Source organism: Bubalus bubalis, chromosome 5, assembly GCF_019923935.1.
Source record: "Bubalus bubalis isolate 160015118507 breed Murrah chromosome 5, NDDB_SH_1, whole genome shotgun sequence".
Lineage (NCBI taxonomy): Eukaryota > Metazoa > Chordata > Mammalia > Artiodactyla > Bovidae > Bubalus > Bubalus bubalis.
The window spans coordinates 117,306,200-117,329,651 of NC_059161.1; positions in this window are offsets into that span (position 1 = coordinate 117,306,200).

Genomic DNA, 23,452 nt, shown 5'->3' on the forward strand with positions numbered 1-23,452 from the left:
GGCTCCCCTGTCCCTGGGATTCTCCAGGCAAGAACACTGGAGTGGGTTGCCATTTCCTTCTCCAATGCATGAAAGTGAAAAGTGAAAGGGTAGTCATCCAGTTGTGTCCGACTCTTCGCGGCCCCATGGACTGCAGCCTACCAGGCTCCTCCATCCATGGGATTTTCCAGGCAAGAGTACTGGAGTGGGGTGCCATCGCCTTCTCGGGTATATGAGATGGCTTTTACCCATGGTTGGACCCCCTCCTTCCCCATTTTTTTTTTTTTTTTGGCCGCTATTTATTTAGTACCTTTGTGTTCCAGATTCTGCATCAGGGTCTTCACAAGGATCGCCTGTCTGGTTTGAGGCTAGTGAGGTAGACACCATTTCTCTTCCCTTTGGAGTGTTGGTTGTGGATCTGCTCTTTCAGTGCGTCCTTGTCCATCATCAAAGATCAAGAGGGTTTGATAAACATGAAGACAAAGTGACTATTACTTTCTTTTCTTAAAAAAAAAAAAGACATTTATCTTTTTATTTGGCTGGGTTGGGTCTTGGTTGTGACGTGTGGGATCTTTTGTTGCAGCACATGAGCTTAGATGCTCCACAGCACGTGGGATCTTAGTTCTCTGACCAGGGATCAAACCCATGTCCCCTGCATTGGAAGGCAGATTCTTAACCACTGAACCACCAGGGAAGTCCCACAAGTGACTGTTTTCATTAAGGCTTGGGCAAGGCTTAGCCAACCAACTCCCCATCATTCTGTTCCGAGACTCTGCTTTATTTTCTACTAAGCATATTGTTTACTGGTTTATCTCTTTGCTTATTGTTGGTTTTCCACCACTGGAATGTCACCTCTATTGGACTGAGGGTTTTTTTTTTTTTAATATCTGTTTTGTTAGTACAGCTGCTGGAACACAATCGGTAGTCTATACATATTTACTCTTGAATGGAAAAGGAAACAGGAGCTCACCTCAGTGTGGGAGCAATTAAGTTCATCCTGTATGAGACCTTTTTGATAGAAAGGGGGTTAACATGGGACAGGTAAGAGGTAAGTTGCAAAGTCTCAGGGAGCAGGTAGAGATCTCGAATGGAAATCCACAGAATGTGGAGTCGGCAATGAGGACAATGCAAAGAACAAAGAATAAAAAATGAAAAGATGGGAAGGCGTCATTCACAGTCACCCCATTTATCAATATGTATTGGATGTTAGCTGTCTCAGTAGGTAATAGAAGAGTGGTTGGATACGATGTGATAAAAAGGTAGGGAAGAGAGTGAAGGGATGGGGGCATCAGAAACTGGAGAGATTTAGAGCAGGAAAGAGGCCTGCAGAGGCTCCCTGTGAAATACTTGCAAAGGCCCAGCCTTCCCTTGGGAGCGTCTGTGTGGGGCTGTGGTGTGTGGCAGGGAAAGGAGTACAAGGAGTCTCATGCTGGAGGGATCTGCAGAGAATCTGACTTTGTGGCCAGGTTTTCAGAATCAGAGGGCAAAGCTAATGTTTTCTACTGATTCAGGTCATGAGATGTCATCCAGAAACGGAGGGAGAGCAGCTTTCGTCAAGAAAAAGCCAGAATAAACTAACAATTATGGAAAAAGCAGTTCCCTGAGGGTGAAAGTGGCAAGGTTTAGAAAGCTGGAGAGGCGAAAGCCACAAGCCCCATCATATTGTAGGGGGTGTGGATAGTGGGATGGGCACTGGGTATTCAGCCCAGAGTTGAACTCTCTGTCCTATGAATTTGTTTTCCTCCTCAAAGATGAATTTGTTAGATGGACTTTCAAAGGGTTTGAGGATCCCAAAGGTCCCAGGAAGCATGCCTGCCTTTCCTTCTTTGTTTCTAAGCCCCTCTTGCCGTGTTGTCGGGCCAAGTTTCCTATCTGGGGACAACGGCAGGGTCAGAGGCTGGAATCAGAAACGTTCCTGACTCCCACACACCCCTCCCTCGCTCCTCTGTCCACATCTGAACTCGAGGGGGCCACAGTCCAGGCTGGCATCCTTGGCCTTTCCTGACGCCCTCTGTGCTGTTCTAACACATGATATCACTGTTATGTAAGTAACATAAGTCAAGCCAGGAACCTGTGGCTGAGGGAAGAAGTAAATTTTCTGTCTTGATTTCTTCTTTTTTTTGGGGGGGGCGGCAAAAACTTGTTGTTCCCATCCACGAAGGGGCAGAAATCAAGTCCACCTGGTGTGGAAGAGGAGAGGGCTGTCTGCTTAACCACACTAGAACCACCCCCTCCACCACCTGGTGCTGTTTCAGAAGCGCTGAGGGTTGCAGAAAGACCTCCGTGGGAAGAAGGGATGTGGGGCACCCCAGGCTCTCTCAGGAGAAGCCCCAGCTCCTACATGGGCTCCCACAGATGTCAGCCAGGGCTGGGTCCCTTTGGTGACCTGAGCTGCAGATTTGAGCAGACCTCCCTGGGTCACACAGAGCGCAGAGCCCCGTCTGAGTTAGGGGTGAGTCTCAACGGAGGGAGTGCATTTTGTCCAGTGGAAGTTACAGGTCTTATTAAGCAGATTGCGCAACTGGTATCACTTGTGGGATCATCTTTCTACCAGCTGCCCAGGCTGGAGAATCTGGGGTTTCTTACAGCAGGGAATGGTGGTGGGACAGAGTCCCAGAGTTCTAGCCCAATCAGTAGGCTCCCGGAGAGTGTTGAGACCTCTTGGTAGCAGAACTGGAAGAAGGTGGGAGCTCAAAAAAATTGTCTTTATCGAGATATAATTTCATACCATACAATTCACCTAAACCATATGATTTATTGATTTTTAGATATTCATAAGAGTTTTACAACCATGGAGGAGATGGGACTTTGAATGTCCACTGACATTGTCTCCAACATCCTTTGCCAAGAGTTGTGAATATTCACACATGTCTATTCACTAAGATATTTGTCTCAGGATGGAAATGGTGTAGGGGGCTGGTGTTTGTGTATATATGTGTGTGTGTGTGCATGTTTGTAAGTAATGAACAAAGTATTTAAAAAGATTTGTTTTCTTTTTTGCATACGACACAATGTTTGTGATATATAATACTTGGTAAGACCAGAAAAAAGAATTAAAACTATTAGATATTTGAATATGTAACTTTAAGAACTTTGAGATGGAGATTAAGGAGATGTCAGAACACCAACATAGACAATGAGATGTTTTTTGAGCACATTACAGATTTTGTCAGTTTCATGCACATCATTTCATCTGATTCTGTGACCACACTGTGGGCAGACATGGGTACAATACTGTGGTCTCATCTTACAGACAAGTAAAGCCTGGAGGGTGAAGGGATTGTCCACATGAGAAGTGTGTGAGGAATTGAACACAGGTCTTTAGACTCAAAATCTGTTGCTATTGCACCAAGAGTACCAAGCTTTTGAACTTCATCTGTCATTTATACTTTTTATATAAAATATTTTATATCATATATATATTACATATCTTAGATCTCACCAATCATTTTATCAAAAAGTCTCAGTGTTATTCTGATAGAAATAGAAAGTCCACTTTTCTGGAGAATGGCATTTTTATGTTCATATATGATTTCCAAAAAAGTTTATGGACATACAGTTTTTCAAGAATGTTACTGAAAATACACTGAAGATGATATCTTAGTTGTTATCTTTTTAAAAAGATTTTTTAATGTGGACCATTTTTAAAGCCTTTATTGAATGTTACAATATTGCTTCTGCTTTATGTTTTGGTTTTATGGCCATGAGGCATGTGGGACCTTATTCCCCGGCCAGGATGGAACCCACACCACCCGCATTGGAAGGCGAAGGCTTAAGCACTGGAGCACCAGGGAAGTCCCTTCATCATTCAGAAAACGGAGAGTCCACTTGGACCTTGGTGTCACTGAGGATGCACCACATCCTTGGGGGGTTCAAATGACTCAGTGATGTTGAGGTGGATGTGTGGCAGGAAGGTGATGAGGGAACGTGCAGAGTGTGATGGGCATGGAACGCAGTGCCAGGTCCCCATGGAGGGAGGACTTGTACCCGGGCACGGGCGTGTTGTCAGCAGACAGCCCGCAGCACTCAGCCCCTTAGGGAGCTGCCTTGCCTGGCATCATGCCCTTCCGGGGTGGCCCGATTCCAATAACTGATCAAGGCAGAGTGTAAACGCAGAGCTATTTTGGCCAGTTCAGGACCCCTCTGATGGGCTGTTTCCTCAGGATTCCCTGTAGAGCTGGCCAAGGCTGCAGGACTTGCATTGCTACCTGACCCCTCGCTGTGCCCTCTTCTGCTTCCTTCCTCTCCTTCCAGAGGCCAGGGTCCCAGACATGTTCCCTGTTAAACATCCTGAACTCTACACTCTTCTCAGAGTTCACATCTTGGAGAGCTCAAACCGCAACTCTTGGCTTTCGGTATACTTTCTTTTAGAGCAGGGGTTGGTAAACTCTGTAAAGGGCCAGATAATGAATGTTTTAATCTTTGCAGTCCAGCTCTGCTTTGTAGCGTGAAAGCAACCATAGATAATATGTGGATGAATGAGCATGGCTGTGTTCCAATAAAACTTTATTTACACAAACAGGCACTTGGCTGGATTGGGCCTGTGTGTGTGTAGTTGCCAGAGTATTAGTGATTCCTGGGAATTACTGATTAATTTGAGATAACTGGGGGATTCTGGAGCATTCCTGATGAATTTCTTCATGCCCAGTGTGTCATAAGTCATATGCATGCTTGTTCAGTCATGAGTGACCCTTTGCAACCCCCATGGACTGTAGCTGATCAGGCTTCTTTATTCATGGGGTTGCTCCAGGCAAGAACACTGGAGTGGGTATTCCCTTCTCCAGGGGATCTTCCCAACCCAGGGATCGAATCTGCGTCTCCTGCATTGCAGGCAAATTCTTTACCACTGAGCCACCTGGGAAGGCCAAGTCATACAGCTGTTCATTACTGTTCATGCTGAGTGCTGAACACTGGATAAAAGCCCCTCCTGACAGCCCACAAATACAGTTTCAACCTAACACAGACTTATGATCTAATTCAAGAAGGGACTTTTAGAAGCTGTCCTCTGCCCCGGGCAGAGTTTACCCTGGTTCATTGGCAGCGCTGGCATCTCCTTCCTGGAAGCCATGGAGATGGAGTGAGAGGACTTCCCCTGGGAGGCATGGAGGAAGGGAGGGGCCAGGGCTCTGCATGTGTTATTTCACTTGGTCCTTACCACCAGTGTCGTCCCTGCTTCGCATGGGAAGAGACGGTCTCAGAGAAGGTGAGGAATGTGGTTTGCAGTGCTTGTCAACAGGAGCATCGACTTCAAATGCTGTGCAGGCTCCAAAGCCATGCCCTTGCCACTCCCCTCACTGACCTGTCACCTCGGCCTGGGATGGCAGCTGGTTTCTCTTTAAACCTGGTCGCTTCTGCTTGAGAGGGTTTGGCACAAGGGGTTGGATCCTGGACTGGCGCTTGTGGCTCTGTTCCTGGGGCTCATTGGAGGCTGAGTTTCTGCATCCTCGCCACTGGCCAGCTCGGGGCTGTGGCATCTGATGAGGGGAAGCTTCGGCTCCTGGGGGCTGATGGGGGCGGGTGCTAACCATGATGGTCACTTTCTATCCCTCAGGTGTGAGCGTGCGTGGGCGCCCGCAAAGGACCCTCCACCTTTCTTCTGTCAGGCAGCTGTCATCACCCCTTTGGTTCACAGCCTGTTTCAGGAGGCTGGCCAACTCCTTGGGAAGGTGAGAGGGGAGGTTGGGAGCCTGAGGGCTGGAGGACTCGTGTTACCATTGTGCTCTCTTATCTGGGCTGATGGAAGCAGCACTGCTCTGGCCCCTGGAGACCTGGCAGTAGCCCAGGCTCCACTGAGCCTCAGCAGGTGGCCCTGGGTGAGCCCTAGAGGAACTACTCATCTCCCACATGAGAATGATGAGGTTCAGGTGGTTGGTGCACTGCACGGTGTGGCTGTGAGGATGGCAGGTGCTAGAAAGCAGCTGGAGAAGGGGCGGGCCAAGTCCAGCGGTTCTCACCTGTGGGCACACATCAGCACCACCTGTTCAGAAAGGCCTGTTGGAGCAAGAGTGTCTAACTCAGTAGATCTGGGGTGGGGCCTGGGAGTGCGCCTTTCCCAAAAGTGTCTCACTCATCCTTCAGGGCCCTTCTCATGCTTCTTTTCTGTTGTGTGTGGGCTTAGTTGTTCAGTCGTGTCCAACTCTTTGTGACCCTGTGGACTGTAGCCTGCCAGGCTCCTCTGTCCATGGGACTTCTCCTGGCAAGAAGACTGAGGTGGGTTGTCATGCTCTCCTCCAGGGAATCTTCCCAAGCCAGGGACTGAACCCGGGTCTCTTGTATTGCAGGTAGATCCTTTACCAGCTGAGCCACTTCCTTAAGTGCTGTGGTTCCAGTTGATCTCTCTCCTGAACTTTTGAGCTGGGATGTCAAGTTTGCACTCCTGTGTGATGTCACCATGGGAAGTACAGTGGAGGCTGCCTGCCTGCTTTGCTGGGCAGGATGCTGGAGCCTCATGTTGGCTGTGGGCAGAGGTGGTGGCATGCACACAGGTGTCTGTCATCCTCGACTTACTCTGCTGTACTTTCTGTGTGTGGGGGGTTGTTAACGTTGAACGATGCACTTCCTGCTGACAGCCGCAGTGTCTTTTACCACTGCATCTCCTCAGGTACTTGGACTTGAGCACATTGCTCTGTGCACGGGACTGACTTTGGTTCATTTTGACTTCTTGGGACAATCAGTGGTGCCAGGCAATGGCAGCGGCAGCAAATATTCTTTTTTAAAAAAATATTTATTTGGCTGTGCCAGGTCTTAGTTGTGGCATGCAGGATCTAGTTCCCTGACCGGAGATTGAACCTAGTCCCTTGCGTTGGGAATGCTGAGTTTTAACCACTGGACCACCAGGGAAGTCCCCACAAATATTCTTCCCCACAAATATCCTTTGTTTAGTCAAATAATAATTTTCAAATACTTGAAGAATACTTCCTCCCCGAGTTTGCTCAAAATCATATCCAATGAGTTGGTGATGCCATCCAACCATCTCATCCTCTGTCATCCCCTTCTCTTCCTGCCCTCAGTCTTTCCCAGAATCAGGATCTTTTCCAATGAGTCGGCTCTTTGCATCAAGTAGACAAAATATTGGAACTTCAGCTTTAGCGTCAGTCCTTGAATATTTAGTGTTGATTTCCTTTAGGTTCCTAGATGTTCTCTCAGTTCAGTTCAGTCACTCAGTCGTGTCCGACTCTTTGCGATCCCATGAATTGCAGCACGCCAGGTCTCCCTGTCCGTCACCAACTCCCGGAGTTCACCCAAACTCATGTCCATCGAGTCGGTGATGCCATCCAGCCATCTCATCCTCTGTCGTCCCCTTCTCCTCCTGCTCCCAATCCCTCCCAGCATCAGAGTCTTTTCCAATGAGTCAACTATTCGCATGAGGTGGCCAAAGTACTGGAGTTTCAGCTTTAGCATCATTCCTTCCAAAGACCACCCAGGGCTGATCTCCTTTAGAATGGACTGGTTGGATCTCCTTGCAGTCCAAGGGACTCTCAAGAGTCTTCTCCAACACCACAGTTCAAAAGCATCTATTATGGGCTAAATTGCCCCCCCACTCATATGTTGAAGCATGAACCCCCAATATGTTGATATTTGGGGATGGGGACCTTTAGGAGGTAAAATTTAGATGAGGTGATGAGGGTGAGTGGGGCCCTGGTGATGAGATTACTGCCCTTAAAAGAAGAGTCCATAGAGCTCCCCCTTTTTTTCTGCCAGGTGAGGACTTGATGAGAAGGTGGCCATCTGGAAGGCTGGAGGAGAGCCCTCACTGGGAACCAACTTGCCCAGCACTTTCATCTTGGACATCCCAGCCTCCAGAACTGCAAAAAATTAATTCCTATCACTGTGGCCACTCCATCTGTGGTATTTTTTTTATGGAACTCTGAGCTGACTAAGACACTCTCCTTGGCCAGGGTCACCCTGGCAGCTAGGGTGGAGTCAGTTTCACCCTGGACTGAAAGTGGAGAGGGAATTTCCTTAGAGGAAATTCTGGGTAAAATTTCTAGAAGGGTGATTGGAAGCAGACAGCAAACAAATGTCCAAGGTAAGACCTTCCTTTGGACAGAAAGAATGGTTTCCTGGCTCAGAGCGTTCAGGGGACCAGGGCAGCCTTTCTGGGCATGGGATCAGATCACTCCTTCTGTGGATAAAGGGGGAAGAGAGGAGAAGAAAGGATGGAAAGCGAGGGGCCAGCTGTGTCTGAATAGCTTCATGATCTGGGGCCTTGCCTTCCCCTTGGGACACTTAGCAAGATGTTTCTGACACAAAAGACTATTGAGAATTTTGTCCCCCAGGTCCCATGTTTCAACATTTAGTTGCTTGAGTGAGAAGCTTGTGCCTAAAAATGGGAGCTCTAAGAAGGAGTATCTTTGCTGGGGAGTACCTTGCTGGGATTTGGTGTGAGTTCTGGACTGGCCACCTGTCACATTACTCCTTAAAACCCGTCGCCCACCCTTAGGCCAAAGAGCAGCCCCTTGCACTTGGTGGATGAGGAGTTATGAAGTGTCCAGGAAAATGAAGTGCAGACAGGAGGGTCACAGACAAATATCTCCATTAGAAAATTCTGAAAGAAAAGGAACTGAGGTGAGCAGTGGGCAAATATGGATGAGGCATTTTGTTTTACCTTTTAAGGAGGTGAAAGGGAGAGAAACTTTGAGTAGAACCAGATGTGGTTTATTTGTTCAAGACCAATGGCCAGTTCCTCGGGGTCAGCCAGGGCCATGGGTACAGGAGGGAACGCCAGGCTTCCTGGCTAACAGCAATGCCAAAATTCTCCCTGTCCTCAGAGGTTGACACGATGCTGACCTGGTGTCAGCCATGCACTCTGGGGTTTATATGCAGGGACGTGGTGCTGGGAAGAGCCAGCCATGAGCATGTAGAATATGCAATAAGGTGAGATTCTCCCATGTATGCTGGGCGCTGAGCGCCCCATGTGGGCACACACATCCTCGTTGGATGCCCTCAACTGCTCTCCATGTTGGTCACCTTTCTCCATTTACAGAAAAGGATGCTGACGCTAAGCCCAACCATGGGCTCAGCTAGTAGGTGGCATTGGACAGCTAGTAGGTGGCATTGGCACTCTCTAGCCCAGAACTTTCTGACATCCATGGCCCCATTGATTTCCTTAATTTGTGAGGTGCAGGTTCAGCAGGCACCAGTCAGCCCTGTTCACATGTGCGACTCTCCCCTTAGCTGTTCTCCATGGCTGAGGTGTGTCTTGTTGGCAATCACATCCTCAGTGGCTGGTGGTGAGAACTGATAAAACACAGATAACATTTATTTTTCTTAATAACCCTCTGCACACTGAGCTGTGTGCCTGCATGCTCAGTCAGGTCTGACTCTTCAAGACCTTCGGACTGTATAGCCGGCCAGGCTCCTCTGTCCATGAAATTCTCCAGGCAAGAATTACTGGAGTGGGTTGCCATGCCCTTCTCCAGAGGATCTTTCTGACCCAGGGATCGAACCCACATCTCTTGCCTCTCCTGCATTGGCAGGAGGATTCTTTACCACTGTGCCACCTGGGAAGCCCCTAGAATCCTCTGAGTGGCATTAAAAAAATCCTGCTGTAGAAATGAGAGAGTTGAACCTCAGGGTCCAGAGATACTTCCTAAGCTTGCGTAAATTGTTATTCAGACTCAGGTCTGTGTGGAATCAGAGCTGGTGATCTATTTGGGGTACCTTCCCCCCGACCTGCCCTGGGGATACTCTGCTCATGTCCCCACTGGGTGGAGAGTGGGCTGTATGAGGATGGGGGCAGGATGGTGGGATTTGCATGCAGGGTCAAGAGAGGAGCCAAGAGGTAGACCAGTAAGCTGGATGCAGGTGATTACCCACCCCCCCTTTTCAATTAGAATACCTGTTTTACTTACTGCAAATTCTTTCTTAACATTTTATCTTTTTCCCCAAATGGAAGGTTTCCTCTTCTCACAAACAGATTTTATAAAGAGAAAATGTTCTTTGTTTTTTTTTTTAGTTAACATCTAATTTATTAATGTTCAGTTCAGTTCAGTTGATCAGTCGTGTCCAACTCTTTGCGACCCCATGAACCACAGCAGGCCAGGCCTTCCTGTCCATCACCAACTCCTGGAGTCCACCCAAACCCATATCAATTGAGTCAGTGATGCCATCCAACCATCTCATCCTCTGTTGTCCCCTTCTCCTCCTGCCCTCAATCTTTCCCAGCATCAGGGTTTTTTCAAATGAGTCAGCTCTTGGCATCAGGTGGCCAAAGTACTGGAATTTCAGCTTCAGCATCAGTCCTTCCAATGAATATTCAGGACTGATCTCCTTTAGGATGGACTGGTTGGATCTCCTTGCAGTCCAAGGGACTCTCAAGAGTCTTCTCCAACACCACACTTCAAAAGCATCAATTCTTCGGCACTCAGCTTTCTTCACAGTCGAACTCTCACATCCATACATGACCACCGGAAAAAACATAGCCTTGACTAGACAGACCTTTGTTGGCAAATTAATATCTCTGCTTTTTAATATGCTGTCTAGGTTGGTCATAACTTTCCTTCCAAGGAGTAAGCGTCTTTTAATTTAATGGCTGCAGGCACCATTTGCAATGATTTTGGAGGCCCCCAAAATAAAGTCTGCCACTGTTTCCACTGTTTCCCCATCTGTTTGCCATGAAGTGATGGGACTGGATGCCATGATCTTAGTTTTCTGAATGTTGAGTTTTAAGCCAACTTTTTCACTCTCCTCTTTTACTTTCATCAAGAGGCTCTTTAGTTCTTCTTCACTTTCTGCCATAAGGGTGGTGTCATCTGCATATCTGAGGTTATTGATATTTCTCCCGGCAATCTTGATTCCAGCTTGTGTTTCTTCCAGCCCAGCGTTTCTCATGATGTACTCTGCATGGAAGTTAAATAAGCAGGGTGACAATATACAGCCTTGATGTACTCCTTTTCCTATTTGGAACCAGTCTGTTGTTCCATGTCCAGTTCTAACTGTTGCTTCCTGACCTGCATACAAATTTCTCAAGAGGCAGGTCAGGTGGTCTGGTATTCCCATCTCTTTAAGAATGTTACATAGCTACAATATGGGCTTCCATGTTAGCTCAGTTGGTAAAGAATCCGCCTTCAATGCAGGAGACCCTGGTTCGATTCCTGGGTTGGGAGGATCCCCTGGAGAAGGGATAGGCTACCCACTCCAGTATTCTTGGGCTTCCCTTGTGGCTCAGCTGGTAAAGAATCTGTCTGCAATGCAGGGAGACCCAGGTTCAATCCCTGGGTCAGGAAGATCCCCTGGAGGAGGGCATGGCAACCCACTCCATTATTGTTGCCTGGAGAATCCCCATGGACAGAGGAGCCTGGTGGGCTACAGTCCATGGGGTCTCAAAGAGTTGGACACGACAATCACTAAGCACAGCACAGCTACTACATCATTTATAAAGTCATATATTTAGTTTTATCTTAAAGTTCAATTTACAAATCTTATATTTATAAAGTTATTAAATAATGTCAATTACTCTTAAGGAGGCATTTGATTAATAATTGGGTCCAGTTGTAGACATAAATGCCTCTAAGCTTTTAAAGCTGCATGTATATATTGGATATTTTAAATTCATTTTGAAGTCCTTCAGTATCTTAACAAAATAAACTTTCTAAAATTCTAAGTAATTCTTATAAATTTAATAAAACAAACTTACATATATGGGGATCCTTAAGTACTCTAACTGTTCCAAACTGTATAGAACTTAGAAAAGTTAAACTTAAATATATGTCTAAATTAATTAACCATACATTGAAAACTAGAACTTTCAGTGTAGGTATATTTTATAAGTATTCAAGCAAATTCTCTTGAATATTGCAAATACTTATTCTACCAAATAAGCATAGATATTTTCTTAATGCATAAATATGAATGTTCTAAGCTTGCTTCTCTTAAATATTTCTATTCTTAATTCTTAATCTTCCCAGAGTTAAAAGATGCTTGTGTCTGTGTGTGAGTGAGTGTCTATTAGTTGCTCAGCTGTGTCTGACTCTTTGCGACCCCATGGACTGTAGCCCACCAGGCTTCTCTGTCCATAGAGTTCTCCAGACAAGAATACTGGATTGGTTAGCCATTCCCTCTTCAGGGGATCTTCCCAGGAATCAAACCCAGGTCTCCCACATTGTAAGCAGATTCTTTACCATCTGAGCCACCAGTTCAGTTCAGTTCAGTTCAGCCACTCAGTCGTGTCCGACTCTTTGTGACCCCATGAATCACAGCACACCAGGCCTCCCTGTCCATCACCAACTCCCGGAATTCACTCAAACTCATGTCCATTGAGTCGGTGATGCCATCCAGCCATCTCATCCTCTATTGTCCCCTTCTCCTCCTGCCCCCGATCCCTCCCAGCATCAGGGTCTTTTCCAATGAGTGAACTCTTCGCATGAGGTAGCCAAAGTATTGGAGTTTCAGCTTCAGCATCAGTCCTTCCAATGAACACCCAGGACTGATCTCCTTTAGGATGGACTTGCAGTCCAAAGGACTCTCAAGAGTCTTCTTGCAGTCCAAGGGACTCTCAAGGGTCTTGTCCAACACCACAGTTCAAAAGCATCAATTCTTCAGCACTCAGCTTTCTTCACAGTCCAACTCTCACATCCATACACGACCACTGGAAAAACCATAGCCTTGACTAGACGGACCTTTGTTGGCAAAGTAATATCTCTGCTTTTCAATATGCTATCTAGGTTGGTCATAACTTTCCTTCCAAGGAGTAAGCCACCAGATCAGATCAGATCAGATCAGTCGCTCAGTCGTGTCCGACTCTTTGCGACCCCATGAATTGCAGCACGCCAGGCCTCCCTGTCCATCACCAACTCCTGGAGTTCACTGAGACTCACGTCCATCGAGTCAATGATGCCATCCAGCCATCTCATCATCTGTCGTCCCCTTCTCCTCCTGCCCCCAATCCCTCCCAGCATCAGAGTCTTTTCCAATGAGTCAACTCTTCGCATGAGGTGGCCAAAGTACTGGAGTTTCAGCTTTAGCATCATTCCTTCCAAAGAAATCCCAGGGCTGATCTCCTTTAGAATGGACTGGTTGGATCTCCTTGTAGTCCAAGGGACTCTCAAGAGTCTTCTCCAACACCACAGCCACCAGGGAACCCCTCAAATATGCTTACCTACTAAGTAAATAATAATGCCACTCCAAACAATTATGTGGGAGGCCCAGATTTGATCTATGGGTCAGGAAGATCTCCTGAAGAAGGGAATGGCTACCTACACCAGTATTCTTGCCTGGAGAATTCTACGGACAGAGGAGCCTGGTGGGCTACAGTCCACCGGGTCACAAGGAGTCAGACACGACTGAGTGACTAACCCACTCTTTGGAGATTTTAGCTAGAATTTTAGCCTGGATTCTTGCCAGCCCCATCAGTAGCCCACACCAGGAACTTTATAATACTATAAGCTATTGGTCTTATAAATAGACTAGTATAGACTAGTATGGACATATGACTTCTTACCACTGGCACCTACCCTGTTTGTTGGGACCTGCCGTATCCAGGGTATTAAGAATTGGCATTCATTTTATTCCACTAAAGTCTCTAGTTGTGGAAACCTGCAACCAACTCAGACTGCTACACGACTTGATTTCGTTTTTCTTTGTCTGCTACTGCTGCTGCTGCTAAGTCGCTTCAGTCGTGTATGACTCTGTGCAACCCCATAGATGGCAGCTCACCAGGCTCCCCCGTCCCTGGGATTCTCCAGGCAAGAACACTGGAGTGGGTTTCCATTTCCTTCTCCAATGCATGAAAGTGAAAAGTGAAAGTGAAGTCGCTCAGTCGTGTCCGACTCTTGGAGATCCCAGGGACTGCAGCCTACCAGGCTCCTCCATCCATGGGATTTTCCAGGCAAGAGTACTGGAGTTGGGTGCCATTGTCTAGGATATACTAATTTCTTTCCCATTTAGGGCCAATGACCTTCAACGCTGATGAAATTCTATCTTCTTTGCATATACTTCCTGACCAGTGGGACCACACAACTCACACAGTTATTAAGTGGTATCCGATTACATCTTGCAAGTCTCACAGTTTCTAGGGCCAAATGCCTGACAACTTCACAATGGTTTCTATTGTTTAAAAAGATGTTTAAAAACATAATACTGGTGGAATCTTCAAGGTTTAGGAGAAAGAACAAATATTTTGGGAGCACCTGCTATGAGCCAAGTACTTTATGTATATTATTTCATTTTTGTCCTCCAACACCCCTTTCAAGTGTTTATTTTTAATCCCCATATTCAAATGAAGAAGCTGAGGTTCATGGCAGGTTAAGTTCCTCAAGACCATATGGCAGATAAACGGTGAAGCTGAGGCTGACTTTTAGGACTATTTGCAGAATTCATGATCCTTCCTCATTGCTGTTCCTGTGGCTTTGAAGGTCTGATTACCAGGCTCTCTGAATGATGGTGCTGGTGGTAAAGAACCTGCCTGACAATGCAAGAGACACAAGAGCTTTGGGTTCAGTCCCTGGGTTGGGAAGATCCCTTGGAAGAGGAAATGGCAACCCACTCCCATGTTCTTGCCTGGGAAATCCCATGGACAGAGGAGCCTGGCAGACTACAGTTCATGGGGCCACAGAGAATTGGACACGACTGAGTGATTGCTGCTGCTGCTGCTAAGTCATGTCAGTCGTTTCTGACTCTGTGTACCCCATAGACGGCAGCCCACCAGGCTCCCCCGTCCCTGGGATTCTCCAGGCAAGAACACTGGAGTGGGTTGCCATTTCCTTCTCCAATGCATGAAAGTGAAAAGTGAAAGTGAAGTCTCTCAGTCGTGTCTAACTCTTCTCGATCCCATGGACTGTAACCTACCAGGCTCCTCTGTTCATGGGATCTCTCAGGCAAGAGCATGACTGAATGATGGGCCTAAAGTCCAGACTTCTTCACTCTGACCACTTTCTAATTCAGCCTGGTCTTTCCAGACAATCACAAGGTTCCAATGCAATATCTGTCCCCCTTCCCTCATGGTCCTTAAACTGCCCCCAAAGCAGGTTAAGATTTCCAAAGATTTTCGTGACAGCAGCCCAGGGAGGGCAAGTCCTTAGACATTAGTTACAGCCACAGCCAGGGGTTCATGTCCTGGGTCCTGATGGGACAGCCAAGTTCAAGCCTGACCTTGGCTGAAGGCCTAGCAGTCCTCCAGCTCCACCCTAGATATTTTGGCCTTTCTTCCCTCTCTGGAAGGCATCCACATGGTTCTAGTCTTGAGTGCTCTTCTCTGCCTTCTTTTTTGTTTGTCCAGGTGAGTTCTGCCCACTCTGCCAAGCCTGAGTGCAGCTTGAGACTCACACCTTCTGGGGAAAGAGTGTGGGAATGGGGAGGAGGCCCAAGACAGGACTCCAGGGGCTGAGCCGGCATCCTCTGCAGCCACAGGCCAGCTGGGCCACTTCTCCCCAGTTGCCTTGAGTGGTTGCTCAGGGAGGAGGAAAGAGAGCACTTGACTCAGGGAGGAGGAAGCACTCAGAGACACTTCTCACCCCCTCTGCTAAGGGCTGGGTGCCATGGGTGGCGGGCTTTGGCAGAACTCCAAGCGTTTGAGTGACATCTACTGTGGAGCCCAGTGGATGGGAGCCACAGCACAGCCACCTCGGGACTGGGGGTCCTGATTCCCGTCTTGGCTTTATACTTGACCAGCTGTCTGATTTTGGGCCAAATTATGATTTAAAGGTGGTCTCTGCCCATTACTTAGAATTCTTATTGTATTCCATTAAAAATACTCTTTTTGGTTTCTTTTATACATAGGCTTAAAAAAAATCATAGATCACTCTTGCACATACATAGAAAAGAAAAATATGAGTGCAATAAATAGACTGAAGTGTTCCATAAAACATCCTCACTTTCCTGAATTGCTTTTTGGCTTAGACAATTAAAACCCCATTTTCCCACACAACTGTCTTGAGTGTGAGGTTGGGATGTCATGGGGACCCTGGCTAATGGTTGAAGGGTGATGGTGTGGGGGTGAGGGAGACACCCAGAAATGTCCAGATCCCGCCTCAATAACCTTCTAAGAATCCTAAGGTGCTACACACCCAGGGGTCAGTACTTGAACAGGAATTTGAGAGTCACTTGGCAGTTAGCCCTGATAACTCATCAAACCAAGAGCTCTGATCAAAGGTCTTTAGAGCCCAGGTCTTGGCAGGTATAATGAAAGCCTCTACTCTGGCTTTTTTTGAGTTCCCAGGTGGGTCTAGTGGTAAAGAACCCACTTGCCAATGCAAGAGACATAAGAGATGCAGTTTCAATCCCTAGGTTGGGATGATCCCCTGGAGGAGAGCATGGCAACTCACTCTAGTACTCTTGCCTGGAGAATCCCATGGACAGAGGAACCTGGTAGGCTACAGTCCGCAGCTTGCAAATAGTTGGACATGACTAAAGCAACTTGGCAGGCATTTAAAGCAGCTTAGGCTTTAAATCCCAGTTTCGGAACCCAGGAAGTGGCAGTTAAGTGGGGAGACTGGGGTCATCTATAAGGTTTAACTGTCCATTTTGCACCAGGAGATTCTTTCTGAAATCCATATGGTTTTCTGGTTTCTTCATCAAAGGGAAGGTTGGAGCACCATAGAGCGCCCTGGGTCCTGGGACCAGGTTCGAGCTCCGGACTGGCATGGGTCCCAGTTGCTGGGCCGAGGACAACAGCTTGAATCTCAGTCATGAAGCTGAGTCACGCAGCCAAATGGAAATGCCTGAAGGGGTGTCAGTGATCCTGTAGAGTGGATGGTTTTCCGGAGGAGGACTTCTCCAGTTCAGTTCAGTTGCTCAGTCATGTCCAACTCTTTGCGACCCCGTGGACTGCAGCACGCCAGGCTTCCCTGTCCAGAGGACTGCTATTCAGCAGTTAACAGCTACATTCCTCCTGCAGACAAAAGAGCATCCAAGGATGAGTCACTGCCCCTCCCAGACACGCCTTCTCTTATCACAGCACAAGGCACTGAACAGATAGAAGGTATTTAATACTGAGGGTTGGGACTCCTGTTCTCCTCCCTCCTAGATAACCAATTCTCTTTCCTTTTCACTAGGGACTAAGCAGGGAAGTGGGAAGAGGTTGGTATTAATGATGGGAACTGGTCTTTCCCCTCAAATAGAGAAAAGATCAAACTTCATATCCCTAAATGGACTTGAGGAACCTTGGCTCAAGTTTCTTGCTAAATTCCCAGGAAGAGCTAAGAAACTAAAGACAAGAATGGAGTGATCCTAGTCAGCTGTGCTTTCCAAGCAAGAGGAATGGATTGGGACACCCTGTGAAGCCAAGAAGACATGAGTATGGATGTGTTTCAAAGTGGTTACAACCATGGGTTTGGGGCCACAGGGAACTGGTTTTGTATTCTGACCCTGCTATTCTATGAAGATTGGGCTCGGGTGTGCTCAGTCGTGTCTGACTCTTTGTGACCCCATGGATTGTAGCTCACCAGGCTCCTGTGTCCATGGGCTTCTCCAGGCAAGAGTCCTGGAGAGGGTTGGCATTTCCAACTTCAGGGGATCTTCCTGACCCAGGGATCGAAGCCACATCTCCTGCACTGGCAGGTGGATACTTTACTGCCTGGGTCACTGAGAAGCCCAGTGAGATTGCACTCTTAGCTCTCTCTAATCCTCAGTTCCCATCTCTAGAAGTGGATGACAACATTGTCCACCTATGTGTGCAGTAGAGTGCTAAGTCCAGTGTCTGGTACCTCCTAACAATCAGTAAATGATAGCTGTTATTATTACTTAGGGAGGAAAGGAGCAATGACTCAGCATAGAACTAGCCATTTAGCGTAGACATTCCTCTTATAGTCTATTACCACCATCTCCACCACCACAGCACATTTTACTAAAGTCTGTAAAATCTTGACACGGTACAGTGTCTTGCCTCAAATGATATAATGAAGAAGCCAGGAAGTAGGTGTGGTGAAATGCGGTGCATGTGTTAAGATGTGGTCCCAAGTTAGGGATGAGGATGAGTTTACTACTTTTTGGTCATTAGAATTATTACGACAGTCCTACCAGCAGGTGAGAGGTATCATTGCCATGGTCCAGTTTCTTTCTGTTTTCTGGATAAAGATGTGGTCTTTGATTTTTAAAGCTCCCCGTGTCTTTGCATCTGTAATTGAAAACAATAATTATAGAAATGTTTCTAGAAATACCAGCAGGAACTGAATGCTAGTTTTTGTTTAAGAGCCCATCTATAAAGGTGGATACTCTGGGACTTCATTAAACTCTCATCAATAGGACGCTGGCATTAAAGTTTTGGGTGGCTGCAAGCAGCTATGTTGTTCTTATTTAGTTGCTTAGTCATGTCCAAGTCTTTGAGACCCCATGGACTGTAGCCCGCCATGCCCCACTGTCCATGGGATTTCCTGGCAAGAATACTGGAATGGGTTGCCATTTCCTTCTCCAGGGGATCTTCCTGACCCAAGGGTTGAACCCACATCTCCTGCATTGGCAGGTGAATTCTTTACCGCTGAGCCACCAGGGAAGCCCACAAGCAGCTATAATGGTAAGGAAAACAGTAAGAAGCCCTTCGGTGCCAAATAGCTGGTCTTTGCTAGGTAAACAGAGTCTGCCTTAAAGAAATAGTTCAATCAGCTAAGTCTGTGAAATCCACATTGTGGCCATTCATCACAATTGAATTGCAATTTATTGCAGAAGTGGTTCAGGCTAAGTGAGAGACTGAGGGGCCTTATTTGAAAGCTCCTCCTTCTATTGCTCAGCCCAGGAGCAGGACCAAAGGGATTTGAAAATAAGGAAAAGTGAGACTCCAAGAAGGCTTGGACCTTCTTTATCAGAAAGCCACAAAGTGTTGGCTCTGGGAGGAATCTCAGCAATGAGCTTGTATCCTGATCCAAAGCATTCATTTTACAAATGGATTCATCTTACTCAGGTCTACACAAGTAGAGTACTGAAGGTCATTGGAGACTGGAGTCCAGATTTCCTGCTTTCTGGTCCTGGTTCCTCTCCTTCCAGAAACCACTGTCACCTATTTGTGGATTGCCTGCTGGGTACAAGGGTGTGGAGGGACTAAGACACTTCCCCTTACAATGTGGTACCACGTAGTCAGATAAACAAGGTACATTCAAATGAAATAATAGTACTATCTGGGGCTTGTGTGTTAGGCACCATCCGTGTAATGGGAGTTGAGGCAGTCAAAGGAAGATGTCCTCAATTTTGATGGGCCAGGGAAGTTTTCAGAGAAGCTGGGATTTCTCAGGAGGGCCATGAAGAATGCACGCGATTTGGATGGGAGGAGAGGAAGGCCGTTCTAAGTAGGACATAGGCATATTCAGAAGAGCAAAGTTAGGACAGTAAAAGGAATGGTTGTGAGTCAGAGAATTTGGCTGATGTGATTATTTGCCTGGGATCACAGATGTTATATTTGGAAGATACTCCAGATATCCTGAGGTTCAGTATCCTCATTTTACTGCTGAAACTATTAGGTCCAGAAATTTGAAGTGGCTTGGCCAAGGTTACATGACTGTGAAGAGCAGACTGGAGCTTAGAACCCTCGACTGTGACCTTTATCTAGTACGTTTCCCATTGCACTCTGCTGACCTAGGGCAGTGATAATGGAGAGACAGAAAGACCACAGAGGACCTTGCAGGAGACGCAACACATGTGTGCATTAAGCCCTGAAACCTTTGACTGTTTTTGAACTGGGAAGTAACACCTGCTCAGACTGATGGGCTAAGGATGGCATGCAGGACAGATGGGAGGGACAGAAAGGAGAGGTAGATAGATAAATCAGTTAAATAGATTCAGCCCTAGACCAGCTGTGAGATAACTGAGGTGGTAGCAGAAGAGAAAGTGAAAGAGGAGAGGATGACTGGGAGAGATTAAGCCATCAGCTATGGGAGAATCAGGGACCAGGGGAAGATGCGATCAAAGCCTACCTGGCAAGTTCAGGATTGACCAGTTGTCCATGGAAGAAATCCCCTTACACTCTCCCTTTAGTTCTTCACTCATTTATTCATTCTTTCTTTCAACCAATGCTTCTGAGCCTGTGGAAGGCGTTCTGTGTTCACCCAGCCAGTGACCCACTGAATGTGACGCTTCTGTTGTGTTCTTGGAATCTGCTCCCTTGTATTCTTCTTGGTCAGAGTTGTTGGAGAGAACTCAGGCAAAATCAGGAGAACAGAGTGGTTATTGAAAAGAGGAGAATCTGATTGTCTGGAAGGGTGTTGAAATGCCAGCTAGATTTCGAATAGGAGGAGGAGCAAGGTGTCCTGGGAAGGGGGCAGGTGGGCCCTGTGCATGCAGAAGCTCTGGTCTTAGGGAGGATAAACGATGCCAGTGTGGTGGCAACATAGGCACCCTTGTGCGCTTAGTAGCTGCCTGTACCAGTGATGAGCAACCTTAGTCCTGGGGCCAGGCTGGGGTGGCTCTGGGCACTGGCTGCTGCCCCCCACCCCTGGAGAGTGGAAGAGCCTTGTGTCCATGATCAGAATGGGGGCAGGTGCTGGGGACTCCTTATGTCAGAGGGAGACCCGGAGATCACAGGTGGAGAAGACAGAGGGCTGCTGAAGGTAGTCTGGGCTTTCCTTCCCACTCAGTCTCTCAGTGACTGCTACCCCATCCTGATCTCTGGGCACCTTGAATAACTATGGTTTGTCCCTCTCTTCTTGGTCATTGTGATTGTTTTTATCCCCAAGGTTTTAGTCTTCCCAACTGGACTCTTGAACAAATATGGCAAATAGGTCAAAACACATGGACGGACTAGCAGACTGGTTGGAGCTGTATTGGGAAGCATTCTCTCCTGCACCTGGGCCAAGTATAACAGTTGTAGGCAGACTGTGAAATGATTTGACTTATTTTTTATTTCTGTCTCCTAATAATACCAAGTGAAAACAAGGTGAAAGCAGGCCCATAAAGTAGGCTGGGGGAAGCACAGTCAAAACCTCCAAGTCCATTCTGTACACCTACGTCCCTATTCCTGCCCTGCAAGTAAGTCCATCTGTACCACTTTTCTAGATTCCCTATATATGCGTGGACGATATGCGGTATTTGTTTTTCTCTTTCTGACTTGCTTCACTCTGTATGACAGTCTCTAGGTTCATCTACATTTCGCTCCTTTTTATTGCCGGGGAAACCAACACAATATTGTAAAGCAATTATATTCCAATTGAAAAAAAAAAGAACACAAATAACAAATGTTGGTGAGATGTGGAGAAAAGGGAACCCTTAGGGAAAAAAAACCACAAAACTCTTCAAGCCAAATAGCTTCCCATTCAGCTTCTGAAATGCATGATTGTTGTGAGCATCCTCTGGTGCCTCTTGTACCCTCTGAGGTCAGGGTGAAAGTGAAAGTCACTCAGCCGTGTCTGACTCTTTGGGACCCCATGGACTATACAGCCCATGGAATTCTCCAGGCCAGAATACTGGAGTGGGTAGTCTTTCCCTTCTCCAGGGGATCTTCCCAACCCGGGGATCGAACTCAGGTCTTCCATATTGCAGGTGGACTCTTTACCAGCTGAGCCACAAGAGAAGCCCAAGAGTACTTGTGTGGTAGCCTATCCCTTCTCCTGGGGATCTTCCCGACACCAAGAATTGAACCCTGGTCTCCCGTATTGCAGGCAGATTCTTTACTAGCTGAGCCACCAGGGAAGCCTAAGGTCAGGGTGATTTGGGTTTACAGAGGGTGTTCTGGAAACCTTGCCTTGCTGCTATCTAGCGTGTGAGTTTGGGCAATTACACTGAATTTCTCTGGACTTTGTTCTTCATCTGTAGCATCTATATGGATTGTCCTTTGTGTAGTGTTAGCAGGACAATTTATCAAGTCTCTGGCTAAAAGGAGGTGTGGCTTAGGACTAGATCTGGGTGAGATCAGCTCAGAGTTTAGGACCTGGTGTTTAATTCATACTGGTATCTCAGAGTTATTTCCCATGTAGGATTCTAGGATCAGAGAAGATGGACCTCAGAGAAACATGACCATTAGGAAAGAGGTGACGGTGGTGGAGGCTGCCCGAATTCATCCTGAGGCTCCCTGGACACCATGGATTGATGCCCATTTAGACTTGATTACTGGAAGCCCAAGGGGCCAAGCACTGTGTGGTTAGGGGAGTCATGTCCCGGCAGGAAAGACTCAGTGACTTGTGCAAGCTGCAAGCTGAGCCAGGAATGCAACCCAGGCGTCCTGACTCCACACTCCTCCCAGTGATAAGGCCCCTTCCCGCTCCCTGCATCCAGGGCTGGACGGAGCCAAGGGAGTGACCTCAGGGCGTCCGGTGAGCTCATCCTGCGGCCGTGGTGTGGCTGTGGACGGCGCTGTCCCAGATCTGAGGGAAGGGCTTCACAGCCTGGGTTTTTCAGAGGCCGGTGCTGGGAACAGGCCCTTCCCCGGAGACTGGAAGGAGGCGGTGTGCTTTGAGAAGGCTCCACAGTCCTGGGCGCGAGAGCCGGTGAAGCATTGAAGGGAGGGGAGAGAATGATTTATGAGCGAAACATAAATGAGCAGAACTGGCTGGCTTGACCTCAGCACCAATGGAGGGGCGTGGGAGAACATTCTGTAAATACTTTAGAGGCATCGGTGCCAGAGAATAGCAGCTGAACCTGGAGGCCAGGGAGGGGAGGGAGCGCAAGGCTAGGTCTGTCAGGGAAATGTCTCCTGGAGCCGTCGGGAGGCAGGCCTCCTCTGTTTGGGCATCTCCTCATGGCACCGGGTTTGAGGGTTGGAAGGTCCCAGGATACAGACCACGGGGGCCAAAGAAATAGGCCCAGATCACTTTTCCTGTAGGGAAATCAGACAGAAATCATAAGGCAAGACAGGCAGTGAGGACGGGGTGAAAGGGAGAGCCCTGCCCTTCCTCTCTATGTCCTGTTCTAATCAGTTTTCTGAGGATCCGTGTTATCTGTGTGAGTCCTGCCTCTTCCCCCTCCCGCAGGCCGCTCCCTGTACCATCTTTCTAGCCAAAGCCTCCCAGCCTTCATAGGCAAGTTCAGCCTTCACCCCCTCCAGGAAGCCCGTCCCAGCCTCAAAGACTGTCACGATGCACCCTCCATACCTTGAAGGGCCACACCGGGCTAAGACCTGCACTCCTCCTATTGCAACGAGCAGGGGTTTTCTTTCTATTTCAGCTGGATTCATGGGAAACCTTATAGGGCAGGGAGGCAGCTGCGGGTGTGGCTAGGGCCCCGGGACAGCTGTGGTGGGCGGCATGGAACTTTGAGTCACATGTTTATGCAGCTCACTCATGCCCTCTGGTCCTGCTCAAGCTCAGTTCCTGAGACATGCTTTCTGGTTTAGGTGGACTGTCGCTGGGAACATCAGTGCTGTGGCCTGGTGGGTCTGAAGGAGCATGGCTTACAGTGGGTAGCCTGACTATACCATCACTTGGTGTCCTGTGGGCAAGCATCTCTAGCAGGACCTGGTAACAGCTAATGATTGTGCTTGGACGATTTGTAAATCCCTGCTGTATAGCTCCTGAGGTGACATAAGGCTCATCCAGTGGAGGATAAATAAGACATGTCTCAGGTCTTTTATGATGGCACATGTCTATGTGCTGTGCTGAAGAAGGTTCTAGAAAGGTAG